We start from the raw sequence: 16734 nt of genomic DNA, 5'->3' as shown, positions 1-16734 counted from the left end.
GATGCATCTCTGACATGTTACTTATCTCTAACCATGTCTCCCTATCCCTGCTTCCTACCACCCTCCTTCCCCTTTTCCCCCTTCCCCCTGTTGCCATCCTCCCCCCTCCCCCCCCCCTTTCCCCTTCTCCCTGCTGTCCCTTTGCCCAGCTGGTATGTATGCATTTTAGTGGTGTTTTTGGCATCTTTACTGTATACATGTGATTCTGCCTGCAGCCTCTACTTCCATGTGCTCTGTAGCTGCTGTCACGGAGCACTCTGGCCCGCCCCCCTCCCTTCACTGCTCATTCCTCCCTAGTTCCTGTTGCCTGTCATTGCGAGGCAACCCAGAACTTGAGCACCACACATGCACAGTAGAGCCCATTCCGGTGGCTGAGGGGGGTCTCCCATAGTTTCCCTAGTTACCCATGATGCTCCTTACTGCAGTGAGCACATGAGATAGACGCCAGGTGATGACGTCATCTGTTCCTCACCGGAGGAGGTTGCAGTTACACAGGTGTGTGCAATTTTGTTTTTAATTAAGGTAGTTAGTTATGGGTATATATTGGTGGTTATGGTCTATCTGTGGTAAGCACTCCCTTGATAAAGGTCCTGTTTTTAGGACCGAAACGTTGGTGGTTTGTGCCTGCTTTACTAATACAATTCTTTTTGCTAATAAGTGTGCTGTCTCTTCCTTGCTGTGCCTACTTTGGATTCCCTGGATTCTCTGGTCTGCCTGGTAAGGAGCCTTTGATTATATTCATTCATATGGGACTAAGCACCTGTCTTCATCTGTATTTGTGTGCTATCTGCTCTGTTACATATATATATATATATATATATGTATATATACACACACACATATATAGAATCCACAGAAGCAGCCGGCACTCCACTTACAAGTAGAAAAAATTGAGAAAGGTCCCACTGGGGGACCGAAACGTCGGTTTATGTGTCTTTTTCAATACAAAAACTTGTGATCAAACTTACCAGAGTGCTGTCTCCTGATCTCGTGCTTCAAACGGTATTGTATGATTTATATATATATATATATATATATATATATATATATATATATATATATATATATATATATATATATATATATATATATATATATATATTAAAGCTTTAGCAGATATCAATTTATTTTCTTTTAGTATCTATTGAGTTCCATGGATTTAAAATCTAGGTATTGTTATCTAGGTATCAATACTATACTATATTGGGTAAAAAAAAGTGTGACATGACTCAGATTGTAAGCACTATTCAAAGGAAAAAGTCTTTAGGGATACATTTGCAATTTTAATATGGTGCACCATATCAATTATTTTCCTGTTTCACTATAAATGAGTCCTTGTCTTGTAGAGTCTAAAATCTAATTGTGGTTCCTATGAAAGAGAAATGGGACTGCCTCCCTAAGGTCACAAGGAGCTAGAGATTAAGAGACTAGATTTATTGCCAATAAAAACGATCCAGTGTGGAAAAGGTAAATACAAAAAAACAAGTCATTTTAGGATGTGAAGAGGTAGAGGATCTGGTATTCATTGATATTTGTAGCACCAGTCATGGAAGTGCTGCATTCATATGCAAACACTGAGTGACAGAAGACTGAACACTACTACATGTTTAAGTAGAGGTTTAGACTGGCAGAAAAACACCTATGTTGAAACAATGGATACAGAGGAAACAGACACCATTAAATAGACTGATAAACACCCTCTTCATGAAAAAAAAAATTCGAAGACATCAAGACCTGGAATGTAATGCAAAAGAAGATTGTGTTTGGTAAATATTATAGTATGTGTTCTGTAGCTGTCTATTTAGGAGATACTGGAATGAATTGCTCCTCCAATACATTTAGTTTTCTCCCTACCAGAACGGGGAATTATATTTTTGTTCCAATGCCATAGCAATCTGATGAAAGAACAAGCAAGCTTAAACAGATTTCACTTTTCCCAAGAGACAGCCATGCCAGACAAAGCCTGTGAAGCACGGACCAAAAAGAAGAAATATTCTATTATGGGAAATGCACTAATATCATCCTCTAAACAATCTATTTGTCATGAATCACTACATCACAACCCGACTCTGAAGATGAAACTGCTTTTATTTTAGCCTACATAATGACACTGCACAAGGAATTTGATCAATTTGAGTGACTTTTAAGGGCTATCTACATGCCTCAAAATATGTCTTGTATTAACATTGATGACACAGTGATTGCTGACTTCTTACAGGCTGTACATAGCTTAATGGAATGTTTCCCCAATGCAGATTTGCACAGCATGAAAGACCTTGCTGAATCAAAGGTACAGTGAAAGTATGTTATCAATACGTGTCTGCAGGATTTCCTTTTGAAGAAAAATAAGGAAATCATATAGCATGTGAAAAAATGTAATGGTCAAAATATATTATCCTAGGGGTGGTGCCTTCCGACCATGCAATACCAAGGACCAAATATGTTCAAGCCTTCCCCTCCTCATAATATCACCATTTACTTTGGCTCTGCATACATTGCGCTCACAGGGGAATTTACAAAGTTTAGTCTTGAAGACCAGAGAGCCATTGATCTGTTGGAATGATCCAAAGACACCTACAGCCCAGATGAGCATTACTGGGTGACACTGAATAGGATACCAGGTATGAGTATTATAGCTTACACAACACAAGATTTCGTAACACCCTTCTATAAAGATAAATTAATAAATAGCACAGAAAGCATAACAAGTTGTTTTTCTGTAATGATCTGTGTGGTTTTATAAAGCAGCAGAGTATTTGAATGAGATATATACTTTTTAGTAACATGTTTAATAACAGTAATCTTGTGGTAATCAGTAGTAATCATTTCTAAAAAAACAGTATGAATTTCTGAACAAAAAGAACCCCAATGTTTCTGTTATATGCAGCCTCCTCAAGATCCACAGAAATTTGTAACCAACCGCCCTATTGTGGCTGAATCAGATTTGGTTTTTCAACCGGTGACTATTTTCTTGGACAAGTTATTAAGACCCCTTGTGGTCTCATCCAGATCGTAAATGCAAGACACATCGTATTTTCTATGTAAGATTGATGATTTTCCCATAGTGGAGGCACAGTATATGCTAGCATCTGTGTACAACAGAGACCGGGTACGGATTTGGGATCGAATGTCATACCCCCATACACCAACATTTTTATGGATGATTTTGAACACTTCTTTGTTTATACACATCCCGCGTTTCGGGAGTTTAGGAGTATGTGGGTGCGATACATTGATAATGTCTTCTTGATCTGGACAGGAGAAGCAGAGTCCGTAGAACACTTTGTACAACAACAGTGTACAAGAGGGCAGCACCTTTACCCACCCACAAACAGGACACAAGTTCGACATAAAAAATCCCTATTCATGTCTCTCCAAATATGTTGTCTATTTAATTAAATGTCCTTGTGGGTTAGGGTATGTGGGAGAGACCACCCAATTGGTGAAAGAGAGGATTGAACAGCACGTGGCGGCTATATGCAGGGGGGACTTGGAAGCACTGGTGACCCACCATTTTATCTCTAAGGGACATAACTTTAGTCGGCTAAGATTCCAAATTATCGATGGGGTTGAGAGATCACGGAGAGGGGGCAATAGGTTTAGACTATTGCTCTAACGAGAAGCAGAGTGGATAGAAAGACTGAATACAATTACTCCTTTTCGCATGAATAAGGAGCTAGATTTGAGCTGTTTCTTTTAGACAGCTCATCTAAATAGTATCTTTTGGACCCATATACTATATATAATATATATATATATATATATATATATATATATATACACACACACATCTATATATATATACATATATGTACATATATATACACACATATATATATATATATATATATATATACATATATGTACATATATATACACAGTGTTCGACAAATCACCCAAAAATATACTCGCCCAACCAAAAAATATACTCGCCACCTCGTCCCGCCCCCAACCCCGCCCTAGTCCCGCCCCCAACCCCGCCCTAGTCCCGCCCCCAACCCCGCTTTAAAATAAAATATATAAATAAAATACATTTAATAAATTCCTAGTCAGAACAACATTCGTTTTTGACATAAATGTATTTATTGTATTACATTATACTACAATTAGTCCTTGTTACGTGTGTGTGTGTGTGTGTAAATTTTGGATCTAGAAATAAAAGCCCGTTGTGAATGACTAGTTTCCTGAACCCCTTAACCAGTGTCTGGACGTCCCCGCTTCACAATATCTAAAGCAGCAATCCCGCCTGGGATTTTACCTGATCCGCAGTCCCTCAATGTCCAGGTACCCTCATTCCCGCAATGTTATACATTGGAGGGGAGGTGTTCCCTACCTGCCTTCTGGGTTAGGGGGGGGTTCTGAGTCTTCCGTGTGAAGCTTGAGTCAGATCTGGAAGAAAGCAGTATAGGTTATTTTGGTGAAGTATAGGGCAAATAAGATATATAGGGTAAATAAGAGATCCAGAGTGTGTGGGGGAGAGAGAGAGAGAGAGAGAGTGTAGGGGGGAGAGAGAGAGAGAGTGTGGGGGGGAGAGAGAGAGAGAGTGTGGGAGAGAGAGAGAGAGTGTGGGAGAGAGAGAGAGAGTGTGGGGGAGAGAGAGTGTGGGGGAGAGAGAGTGTGGAGGAGAGAGAGAGTGGGGGAGAGAGAGAGTGGGGGAGAAAGAGAGTGGGGGAGAGAGAGAGTGTGTGGGGGAGAGAGAGAGAGAGTGGGGGAGAGAGAGAGTGTGTGGGGGAGAGAGAGAGAGAGTGTGGGGGAGATAGAGAGTGTGTGTGGGGGGGAGAGAGAGAGAGAGTGTGGGGGAGAGAGAGAGTGGGGGAGAGAGAGAGAGTGGGGGAGAGAGAGAGTGTGGGGGAGAGAGAGAGTGTGGGGGAGAGAGAGAGTGTGGGGGAGAGAGAGAGTGTGCGGGAGAGAGAGAGAGTGTGGGAGAGTGTGGGGGAGAGAGAGAGTGTGGGAGAGAGAGAGAGAGAGTGTGGGGAAGAAAGAGAGAGTGTGGGGGAGAGTGTGAGAGTGGGGGAGAGAGAGAGAGTGTGGGGGAGAGACACAGAGGGGAGAAACGGTGGGTGACACACAGAGGGTGGGTAATATAGAGAGAGAGAGGGTGACTGACTGGGGGGGTGACTGACTGGGGGTGTGACTGACTGAGGGGGTGACTGACTGAGGGGGGGGGTGACTGACTGGGGGGGGTGACTGACTGACTGGGGGGGTGACTGACTGGGGGGTGACTGACTGGGGGGGTGACTGACTGGGGGGGAGGTGGTGACTGACTGACTGGGGGGGAGAGGTTGACTGACTGACTGGGGGGGAGAGGTTACTGACTGGGGGAGAGGTTACTGATTGGGGGGGAGAGGTTACTAATTGGGGGGGGGGTTACTGATTGAGGGGTACCTCTGCTGTCACACACATACACATACTCCCATACACATTCACACACACACACACACACACACACACACACACACACACACACACACACACACACACACACACACATTCTCCCACACACACACACATACTCCCCCCCCCCACACACATACACACCCATACACACACCCATACACACACACACACACACACACACACGGGAGGAAAGGCCGCGACCAGCACCACGCTCCTCCCCCACCCACCCGCGCCCATCTCCCGCTCGGGGGGGGGGGGGCAGGCCGACATCCCCCCCGCCCCCCCAATCAGCAGGGTGGGTGGGAGGCACGTGGCCAGGTATCGGGCTGCAGCAGTGGGGCCTCCCGCCCCGGGCAGCGATCTGTGGATCGAGGGGAAGGGGACAGGAGCAGGGGACAGGAGGAGGGGAAGGGGACAGGAGCAGGAGACAGGAGCAGGGGACGGGAGCAGGGGACAGGAGCAGGGGACAGGAGCAGGGGACAGGAGCAGGGGACAGGAGCAGGGGACAGGAGCAGGGGACGGGGACGGGACAGGAGGAGGGGAAGGGGACAGGAGCAGGGGACGGGGACAGCAACAGGGGAAGGGGACAGGAGCAGGGGACAGGAGAGCTGCTGCGGTGGGGAGTAGGGAGCCATGTGGGGACCAGGGGGATCGCAGGGAAGGAGCAGAGGGGCCGCAGCATGGAGAGTACTTACCCTCCAACAGATGTCCGGGCAGAAAGAATGGCCGCTCGTTGGGGGTGGGCTCATATAGAGCCTGGCCGCGCGCCCACAAAGCCTGGGAGCGCGCGCCAATCAGCTGTCAAGTAGGGGGAGTTTTTTGTTTTTTCAGCGCGAGCAGGGAAAATTTCAGCGCGAGCAGGGAAATTTAAAATAAAAAACACGTGTGCTGCTTGGGCTAATATTTACTCGCCTGGGGGTTAAATCCACTCGTCCCGGGCGTGTAAATGTATATATATATATATATATATACTGTGACAAACGGCTTACTCCGGGGTTCCGCCGTCTGTCCGGGACTGTTAGAACACACTTTAGGGTAGGTTAAATTATGAGACGTCACGTACTGTTCCTTTAAACAGGCTATGGAGGTGGAGGGTTGGTCAGCGCACGGGATTTTGCTCAAACGTAGAGATAAGAGGATAGGAAGATATGGAACACGGTATTAGTGTTTTAGTAATCGAACGGTACAATACAGCCAAAAGAACTTTGGAATTAAAAATGTATGAAAAATATATTTTTAAAATAGCTTAAAACTCTTTGGAATTAAAGAACCTTGGTAATTAAAAGTAAATATATGAAAAAATATATTCTAAAATAGCTTAAAAATCCTTAAATAAAATCCTTAAATAAAATTTAAATGGAATTGTGTGGTTTTTTTGTGAACAGAAGCAGAATACGTGCTATATGTGGATGACTAACAGGGTGTGTTTATATAGCCTGTTGTTGGTCTGAGGTAAAAAGGGGATAATGAGGCTGGTTAGCAGAGTTTAATGCGCAGTCTTTCCTTCACGGAATGCTGCTAAAAACAATAGCTTTCTCACCCTCCTGGTGGAGGCAGTACGTGAGTTGCTTCTCTCCCGGGGGCCCAAATAGGAAGAAAAGGGCCGAACTCGGTGAGTGAGCAAAATAGAATTTATTAGGTACAGAAAACAAAGTCAAAATAACACTCACGGTACAGCTTTAAAACAGCCCAGCATCAGCCTGATCGTCCGGTGATATTCCTCTCACCAGTACAGCTCCCGTGGTCGCGTCCGACGGCGGGACCGGAAGAGGAGGTCTTACCGGATGTCAGCAGGCTGGCTGGGTCCTTCAATCAATGGGCTCCGGCAGGGAACAACTAGTTTCGCAATAATGCTTCGTCAGGTTCCTGCCAGATGCCCTGTGTCTTCCCTCTTTATAGGCAAATACCTAATTGATGATTGGATTGGTCATCAATTGGTATTGGTACAATTAAATAATAAAATGTAAAAACGACCTTTATTGAGTGTTGGGTGTTGGACTAATGCCCAATAATATGAAAGACAGTAATTAGTCATTACTAATTGCCTACACCTCGAGCGAGGGAAGGTCTCATAGAACTGATAGAGATCATGTGTGCATGATTATCTACTGTGTATAACATTGTCACTACTTGTAACATATTTATGTATGTATTTAGAGTTTAGCATTATTGGTCTTTCATATTATTGGGCATTAGTCCAACACCCAACACTCAATAAAGGTCGTTTTTACATTTTATTATTTAATTGTACCAATACCAATTGATGACCAATCCAATCATCAATTAGGTATTTGCCTATAAAGAGGGAAGACACAGGGCATCTGGCAGGAACCTGACGAAGCATTATTGCGAAACTAGTTGTTCCCTGCCGGAGCCCATTGATTGAAGGACCCAGCCAGCCTGCTGACATCCGGTAAGACCTCCTCTTCCGGTCCCGCCGTCGGACGCGACCACGGGAGCTGTACTGGTGAGAGGAATATCACCGGACGATCAGGCTGATGCTGGGCTGTTTTAAAGCTGTACCGTGAGTGTTATTTTGACTTTGTTTTCTGTACCTAATAAATTCTATTTTGCTCACTCACCGAGTTCGGCCCTTTTCTTCCTATTTGGGCCCCCGGGAGAGAAGCAACTCACGTACTGCCTCCACCAGGAGGGTGAGAAAGCTATTGTTTTTAGCAGCATTCCGTGAAGGAAAGACTGCGCATTAAACTCTGCTAACCAGCCTCATTATCCCCTTTTTACCTCAGACCAACAACAGGCTATATAAACACACCCTGTTAGTCATCCACATATAGCACGTATTCTGCTTCTGTTCACAAAAAAACCACACAATTCCATTTAAATTTTATTTAAGGATTTTATTTAAGGATTTTTAAGCTATTTTAGAATATATTTTTTCATATATTTACTTTTAATTACCAAGGTTCTTTAATTCCAAAGAGTTTTAAGCTATTTTAAAAATATATTTTTCATACATTTTTAATTCCAAAGTTCTTTTGGCTGTATTGTACCGTTCGATTACTAAAACACTAATACCGTGTTCCATATCTTCCTATCCTCTTATCTCTACGTTTGAGCAAAATCCCGTGCGCTGACCAACCCTCCACCTCCACTGCAACTACAAGAAGATTCCGGGCTTTATCTTCTCTACTGGTCCAGCTGCAGAAAACAACAAGGGCAAGTATACACTACCCTTTCTTTGGTTACACACTACCACACAGGCAACATCACAAGCCTATACAAATAGGGAGCGCCCCAACCTCTTTTATTTTTGTCACATTATTCTAAACCCGCTTTGGTGGCAGCACCCTGACCTTCACATGATGGAAGAAGAAACCCTAGAAACAGAAAACACAAATGAAATTATGGAAAGTATATTCACTAAAAGATTGTTTAGAAGCAATAATATAGAGAATAAAATGAAGGAAGTCGAGACGGCCGAGATGGGGGACATAGAAACCATCAACAACGAGTTTGATAAACTAGAGACACTCCTCAAAAAAGAATCAAAAAAAGTTTGGGACAAGGTATATCTACAGAAATACCTAGATGCAAAACGCATCCCAAGAGGATTGCGTTTTTCTAAAAAAGCCTCCTTTGAATTATCAGATATAGAATTTAATGTCATGTGGGAGGAGAGTATGGACACTTGCTCCTTTACCCTCATGAAACTCATCATAGATCATCACAACAAAACCCTGTCAGATATAGACAGGGAGGTGGTTTTGATCCAGAAAAGACTAGAACCTATAATGGAAAACCCAACTTTCCAAAGTAGGGACAAAAAACTAGCAGATGAAATTGACACGATAGAAAGACTTCTAATAGAATCAAAAAACAAAAAATATAGACGAGATGAGGAAGACTACTTAGTCGGCTCAAATCCAAGATGGCAGAAAGTCACACTAATCCCACCAAGCACTCCAAGGGAACGTAAGAGAACATTTGAATATAAGAGTAGGGACATAAATATAGAAAGTGGTCCTAGTACTTCAAGCCACCAAACAAACACAGACCACAATAAATCCAACGCAAAGAACACGAGTAATAAGAATGTAAAATTCAGGCATGATGAAAAACAAGCACCATCAAGGGAATGGGCACCAAGGGAACACGAGAACCACAGAGATTCAAATGAGAGTAGATATACATACCACGAAAGAGATAATAAGCGAACAGACACATACAGAAGGGACGAAGAGAAAAGACAACACAGACAGGGACACCAATATGATGACCAATGGAAATATAAACCCTACACCACCAAACACAGCGATTACCATGAGCACCACCACAGGGCCAGATCTCCCATAGAGAACCACAGAGCAAGATCTCCGCTAGAACAGAGAGAAAATAGATATGAAAGGGAACGTAGCCCAAGAAGAGATCGTAGGTCACCACCTAGACACTCAGGATATTCTGGGCCTTTTTTAGAGAAGGCCCCAGTGAGGAAAGCCCCCCCTCTAACGACACAGAACAGACACATACTCTTAGAAGGACAGAGGGAACAAGACTCCCCGAACACAAGGGCCAAAAAAAGACCACACGAGGAAAACGGGGAGGAAGAAATCAGCAGAAAAAGGCCAGCAACACAATAGAAACCAGTAACATCTTCAATCTTAGCAATAAAAGTCTGAATGCTGATGAATGTAGCCTCATCAAAAAGGGCCTTAACTTCGCTCCAGCCGCTGTAGCCAGCGGTTTCAATCTATACATAGACGCACATAAATTTATAAGACAACTGACCCTAAAAAAATTCTTCCTATCCAAAGATGCACAAAGTAGGGAAATCACAAGTAACAGTACACCTACAACAATAGATGAAAACACATTCAAACACACAACTCTCAAAGAAAAATCTAAATTCTATCCAAGCTGGGCTAAGAGCCATAATATCGAGACATTTCACCAGAAAATAGAAGGAGACTTCGAAAAACTAACCCATAGCAAAAGAAGTAAAATAAAACACAATCTAACACTTAAAGAAAAGACTGCGCTCAAAAAACTTGAGGATGATAAATCAATAACCATCAAACAAGCAGATAAAGGGGGGGGCGTAGTTATCATGGATACTACCAACTATAAAAAAGAAGCAGACAGGATCCTCTCAGATGCTATTACATATGAGAGTCTAAGAATAAATCCCCATAAGAATTTCTGTACAGAATATTCAAAACACCTGGACAAGGGTAAAGAAATAGGGGTAATAAACACCAAGGAATATGAATACTTAAATATCAAATTCCCTGTGATGCCGATTTTCTATTTCCTTCCCAAAATACACAAAAGTCTGATAGACCCACCAGGAAGACCGATCATTTCGGGTATAGGCTCTCTCACCTCACGACTGTCAGAATACATAGACATTTCCCTACAACCTTACGTCGTGGGGATGAAATCATACCTCAGAGACACCACACAAACTATCAATATGATAGAACAAACAGCATGGAGCCCAGATTTTATACTATGCACATGTGATGTAACATCACTATACACATCCATTAACCACGAGGATGGTATTTCAGCCATTGATAGGACATTAAGCAATGACCCAAACGTTCTTATAGAACAGAAATCTTTTATTCTAGAGAGTATTAACTTTATTTTAAAACATAACCTTTTTAACTTTGATGGAAAGTACTACCTACAAAAATGCGGCACCGCAATGGGCACGAAATTTGCACCAAGCTACGCCAATCTTTTTATGGACGCCTGGGAACAGGACAAAATCTGGTCAACACATGAATTTAGCGCAGATCTGGCGCTTTGGCGGAGATATATAGATGATATCTTCTTCATCTGGAAAGGTAGCGAGGAGGATCTAAAACGGTTCTTAGAATATATCAATGACAACGAAATCAATCTAAAATTCACGGCCTGCACAAACCCCATCTCTGTAGATTTTTTAGATCTAACCATCTATGTCGAGAACAGTTCTCTCAAAACCAAAACATTTTTCAAGAAAGTAGACTGCAACAACTACCTACTGAGAACAAGCTGCCACCACAAAAAGTGGCTATCTAACATACCCCCAGGCCAATTCCGCCGTATCAGGCGGAATTGCAGCGACGGTAACACTTTTAAAGAACAAGCAGACATTTTAAAAAATCGGTTTATTAACAAAGGATTCAACAAAAACTCACTAGATGAATCCATTAAGAAGACAGGTCTCCTACAACGACGAGATATCCTAAAAACAACACAAAAACAACCGACAGAAAATTTTAACGTCGCATTTTTAACTCAGTACAGCCAGGATTCAGGCAAAATACAACAAATTCTTAATAAACACTGGCACCTTCTACAAGGAGATGACACCCTTAGAAACTACCTCCCAGAAAGACCCAAGGTCATCTTTAAAAAAGCAGATAATATAAAGAATAAATTAGCACCCAGCCTATTTAGAACTGATAACTCCAAAAGGGACGAGAATTGGCTATCAACAGCCAAAGGTTTTTATAAGTGCAGTACTTGCAAAGCTTGCAAACAAGGGTCAAACGACAAAATAGACTTTTCATCCCATGTAACAGGCGAACAATTTAAAACCAAGCACTTTATCAATTGCAAGAGTGACTACGTGGTCTATTTACTAAGCTGCCCCTGTGGACTACAGTATGTCGGCCGTACCAGCCGACCACTGAGGGTTCGTATATTGGAACATATTGGTAACATCCGACGACAGGTTATGACCCACAGCGTGTCAAAACATTTTTCACTACAGCATCAGGGGGACCCCTCGGGCTTGACATATAGAGCCATAGAACAGATTCCCCCCCTTTGGAGAGGGGGAGATAGACTTACAAAACTAGCAAGAAAGGAGACACTATGGATTTATAAACTAAAGACGCTAGCACCCCAAGGACTTAACATTGACATCGACATTGGGGCTTTTCTAGAATGAAACATGTATATTTAACACACTAATCACGTTTCTCTTCTTCTCTCCCTTCTTCTCTTCTTTCTACCATTCCCCCTCCCGAATTTGGAACCAGTAACTTCGCAATTGGATGATTCACTTACATTCGCTTAACCGTACACAATTACATTATCTCTATGTTTACGTTCTCTATGTTCACATATGCACCAACGAGTATATGAAATCTATCTGCCTCTGCGTAGCACAGTTAACTTATCACACTGCTTTTGAGTAAGGGCCAATATGATCGTGGGGTCAAATCCCCAATGAAATACTAGAAACACACACTAAGAATTCAAGTACCCCACATTTCTCAATTATTGAGCATCATTTTTAATTACTATTACTATTATACTATTATTTAGAACTAACATTATAAAAAGATTTTTTTTTTTTATTTTTTTTTTTTTTTTTTTTTTTTTATATTTTTTTATATTTTTTTATATCTTTTTTTATATCTTTTATCCCAAATCCAATTCCAGACACCACCAACATTCCCTAAAACTACCAACAAGGGGGAGGCAAGACATATACAAGGATACTTTTTAATACTTTTTAACATTTCACCTAAGCCTGGGTAACACAACAATACTCTTTACCCACATTTGTTATTCTCATTGCAGAATTCTGTACTCTCTCTGTTCGCATATGTGCAAACAAGTACATGAAGTCCATCTGCCTCTGTATTGCACAGCCAACTTATCACTCTGCTTTTAAGTTAAGGCCTAATATGATCGTGGGGTCAAATCCCCAATGAATCATATTGAAAATATATCCAAGTTCTATACATCTTTAAATTACTGACCATTATGTTTGAATTACTGAACTATCACATTTGTAGGAATAATTCTTTTCCAATTCTATTCCAGTCACCATTGACATTCTCCAAACTAAAGGGGGAGTCACGACACACACAGGGATACTTTTTAACATATATCACCTACACCTGGGTAATACACCATATATATATATATATTTTTCAGGACAAATAGTCTAAACATATAAGCGATACCATATGGTAGCCCCAACTACACATATATTCATCTATACAATATTTTTATTTACAATACATTTTTATATTCTTATTTTATTATTCTATATTTTTTATATATCACTCAAAATCCATCCATCTGAGCATAAGCTTTTTTGCATTTAGTTTAAATGTCACACATCACAGAAGTTCTAAGTGCAAGGGCCACTTTAGGTATGAAATTAATTTGCTGAAGGAATTACTTAGAGGTTTACTTCACAAGTTATTGTGCTGCACCTGCTACCAATTTTAAGAGATTTGTTTAAAGATGTCTGTAGATTGCACAAATTACTAATTGCCTACACCTCGAGCGAGGGAAGGTCTCATAGAACTGATAGAGATCATGTGTGCATGATTATCTACTGTGTATAACATTGTCACTACTTGTAACATATTTATGTATGTATTTAGAGTTTAGCATTATTGGTCTTTCATATTATTGGGCATTAGTCCAACACCCAACACTCAATAAAGGTCGTTTTTACATTTTATTATTTAATTGTACCAATACCAATTGATGACCAATCCAATCATCAATTAGGTATTTGCCTATAAAGAGGGAAGACACAGGGCATCTGGCAGGAACCTGACGAAGCATTATTGCGAAACTAGTTGTTCCCTGCCGGAGCCCATTGATTGAAGGACCCAGCCAGCCTGCTGACATCCGGTAAGACCTCCTCTTCCGGTCCCGCCGTCGGACGCGACCACGGGAGCTGTACTGGTGAGAGGAATATCACCGGACGATCAGGCTGATGCTGGGCTGTTTTAAAGCTGTACCGTGAGTGTTATTTTGACTTTGTTTTCTGTACCTAATAAATTCTATTTTGCTCACTCACCGAGTTCGGCCCTTTTCTTCCTATTTGGGCCCCCGGGAGAGAAGCAACTCACGTACTGCCTCCACCAGGAGGGTGAGAAAGCTATTGTTTTTAGCAGCATTCCGTGAAGGAAAGACTGCGCATTAAACTCTGCTAACCAGCCTCATTATCCCCTTTTTACCTCAGACCAACAACAGGCTATATAAACACACCCTGTTAGTCATCCACATATAGCACGTATTCTGCTTCTGTTCACAAAAAAACCACACAATTCCATTTAAATTTTATTTAAGGATTTTATTTAAGGATTTTTAAGCTATTTTAGAATATATTTTTTCATATATTTACTTTTAATTACCAAGGTTCTTTAATTCCAAAGAGTTTTAAGCTATTTTAAAAATATATTTTTCATACATTTTTAATTCCAAAGTTCTTTTGGCTGTATTGTACCGTTCGATTACTAAAACACTAATACCGTGTTCCATATCTTCCTATCCTCTTATCTCTACGTTTGAGCAAAATCCCGTGCGCTGACCAACCCTCCACCTCCACTGCAACTACAAGAAGATTCCGGGCTTTATCTTCTCTACTGGTCCAGCTGCAGAAAACAACAAGGGCAAGTATACACTACCCTTTCTTTGGTTACACACTACCACACAGGCAACATCACAAGCCTATACAAATAGGGAGCGCCCCAACCTCTTTTCTTTTTGTCACTTTAAACAGGCTATGCCTGGTTTATTTAGTCCCAGGCACTGAGACTGCCACAGTGCAAACAGAAAACAAAGCCAAACAAAAAGCTGCTCATCTGAGCGATAACTTAAACTTAGATATTCCCTGACTCAGAGTTGGAAGTGGCTTGTCCACTTCCAACAACAAAATAAGTACCTTTGCAGTCTTAGACAAACGAACAGAATGATTGAACCTGTTTGGGGAAGAGGCTTCTCCCCCCTCTGTAGTTCAGCAGCCTTCCAGCCTCCAGGCTCTTGGGGAGGGGGAGAGGAAACAGGTCTTATATACCTGATCTCTAATCAGCATGACAGGTGACAGAAAACAGGCAGCAGACAAACTGTGGAATGGAGTGCATGTACCACGAGGCTGCCCTGTTCAGCCTAGAAAGGACAGAAACTGTTCAGTATCCTGGGAGCCCTGTATATGGAATTTATTACCATCCCCTGGTTTCTGTCACATATCCTCCCCCCCCAGCTCAGACCTCGAGGGATGAGCGACCATGCATATTAGGGAGTGCATCCTTGACAACCCGTCGGCATTGCCATGTTTGTGCCCTGACCTGTGTTCCACAGAAAATTTAAAGGGTTGTAAGCTTAGGAACCACCTGGTCACTCTAGCATTCTTCTCCCTGTTTTGACACATCCAGGTAAGGGGTGCATGATCTGTGACCAACCGGAATTTTCTCCCCAACAGATAATATTTGAGCGTCTCTACAGCCCACTTTATTGCGAGACACTCTTTCTCGACTATGGAGTAATTTTTCTCCTGGGGATTTAGTTTCCTACTTAAATAAAGGATGGGGTGCTCTCCCCTTGAGACTCCTGGGAGAGTACCGCCCCCAGCCCTACCTCAGATGCGTCGGTTTGGACTACGAACTCTTTGGAGAAGTCAGGTGTGACCAACACTGGTTGGGCACAGAGAGCTTCTTTCAGGCTTCTAAAGGCCTGTTCGGTTTCGGGGGACCACTTTACCATTAGCGGTCCTCTTGCTTTTGTGAGGTTGGTTAGTGGGGTTGCCTTAGTTGCAAAATTGGGAATAAACCTTCTATAGTAGCCAATTAACCCCAAAAAGGTCCTTACTTGTTTTTTTGTAACTGGCCTTGGCCAATTTTGTATCGCCTCTACTTTTAGTGTTTGTGGTTTGAGTAACCCTCTACCAATAGAATACCCCAGATACTTGGCCTCCTCCAGACCAATAGTGCATTTAGCGGGGTTAGCAGTTAGTCCGGCAGACCGAACTGTGTCGAGCACAGCTTGGACCTTTGGAAGGTGGGACTGCCAATCTTCACTATGGATTACCACATCATCTAGGTAGGCGGCAGCATACCGAGCATGTGGTTTTAAAATTTTATCCATCATTCTTTGGAATGTGGCGGGAGCTCCATGTATGCCAAAAGGCAGCACCTTATACTGAAAGAGGCCGTCTGGGGTTGAGAAGGCTGTTTTTTCTTTTGCCCTTTCTGTGAGGGGAACCTGCCAGTACCCTTTTGTTAGGTCTAGGGTTGTGAGATATCGGGCTTTGCCCAGTCTCTCTACAAGTTCATCCACCCTGGGCATAGGATAAGTATCAAATTTTGACACCGCGTTTAGTTTCCGGTAGTCATTACAAAACCTTGTTGTACCGTCTGGCTTTGGGACTAAAACTATAGGGCTGTTCCACCCACTTTGGGATTCCTCAATTACGCCTAGTTTTAGCATTTTTTTAACCTCTAAACTTATAGCCTCTCTCTTGGCCTCTTGGATTCGGTACGGTTTAAGTTTAACTCGGACCCCCGGTTCAGAGACTAGGTCATGTTCAATTACGCTAGTTCTACCTGGCTGTGTAGAGAAGACTTCTGTGTT

The 16734-nt window shown here is 42.3% G+C and overlaps 1 pseudogene; it reads left to right on the top strand.

Moving 5' to 3' along the window:
* The first annotated feature begins 2043 nt into the window (after positions 1 to 2043).
* The window catches only part of LOC142488173 (N-acetyllactosaminide beta-1,6-N-acetylglucosaminyl-transferase-like), a 38890-nt pseudogene continuing 24199 nt past the window's right edge, over positions 2044 to 16734 (top strand).

This window comes from Ascaphus truei, chromosome 2 (assembly GCF_040206685.1).
Source record: "Ascaphus truei isolate aAscTru1 chromosome 2, aAscTru1.hap1, whole genome shotgun sequence".
Lineage (NCBI taxonomy): Eukaryota > Metazoa > Chordata > Amphibia > Anura > Ascaphidae > Ascaphus > Ascaphus truei.
Note: the sequence above shows the minus strand (reverse complement) of the source record. Positions and strands in the feature narration are given on the sequence as shown.